Source organism: Seriola lalandi, unplaced genomic scaffold (genome assembly GCF_002814215.2).
Source record: "Seriola lalandi dorsalis isolate HSWRI2012SDOR001 ecotype SW California unplaced genomic scaffold, Sedor1 jcf7180002055009, whole genome shotgun sequence".
NCBI classification, from domain to species: Eukaryota; Metazoa; Chordata; class Actinopteri; order Carangiformes; family Carangidae; genus Seriola; species Seriola lalandi.
The window spans coordinates 52,353-53,507 of NW_019525552.1; positions in this window are offsets into that span (position 1 = coordinate 52,353).

A 1,155-nucleotide genomic window follows, 5' to 3' on the forward strand; every position below is an offset into this window, starting at 1 on the left:
TGTGTGTGTGTGTGTGTGCATCACTCCACCTCATCGTCACAGATGAAGACAGACCGGATGGAGGAATAGACGTGATGACCTTGAATGCATCGTCTCAGAAATAGTTTTTGTTGTTTGTTGTTTCTGGTTGGATGATCCATCTCACCTGTGACGCGCCTTCACCTGCCACTCATTATAACGAGCTGTGATCAGGTGCGTCCTGTACCAGGTGTGACTCTGACAGAGGATCCTGAACGCATCCTTGTTGACAGTCACTTTATTTAGTCTTTGTTTCATTCATAACTTCAGACGAGTAAAGACGTAAAAACAAGAGACATTTCAGGCATCGGTCACACGTATTTCAAAATAAGAGTCTCGTAAGTCGTCACCGTGCTGCCTTATTTTCTAACACTACCTGAATCTGTGCAGAACACACTCCATGTCTGTGTGTCCAGCAGGGGGGGCTCACTTCCTGGTTACCGCTGCGACTGTAATCCACAGCGTCCTGTTGGATCATGTGATCTGTAACTTTTTCTCCAAAGTTCCCGACCAGCGGAGTCAGAACCTGTCTGGGTGATGCTGGGGTTACCGTAGCAACCAGCAGCCCACATGTAAACGAATCACAACAGCGGTCATCAGCTGTTGTCGGCCAATCGGATGGCTCAGATTGAACAGTGAGTGATGGAGAACAGGATCCACAGCAGACGTGGAGCATGAACCTGTAAAAGGAAAGTTTGGTAAAAGTGAAAACGGAGGTGAAACTCCACTTTTAGATATTTTAACTGTTACTGGGGAAACACTAAAGGTCTTTTATATTTCATGTTTTATTCTTGTTGTTTAGTTTTGAAAGATTCACTTTGCTCATTTCATTAGATTTTCTTCGGTTCTTCGTCTCCATCCGGACGTTGAGTGTTTTCCGTGGCGGCGGAGTCGGGCGCCGCCTCCTCTCAGTCTCTGGCTGCTTATTTAAAAATGAAAGTGTTTTGATGGTTGAGAGTCTGTCGGAGGAACGAGGTTTCCACCTGACGCTGCCTGTAGTTTCTCTCTGCGTGCCTGTCCATACGAGGAATCAAGTCTCTGGCTTTGTACAAACTGCATTAAATTATTTGTTAATGACTGAGTGAATTCTGAGATTTTAATAAATAATGTTACTGTGAGAGCGGGGTGCGTTTGTTT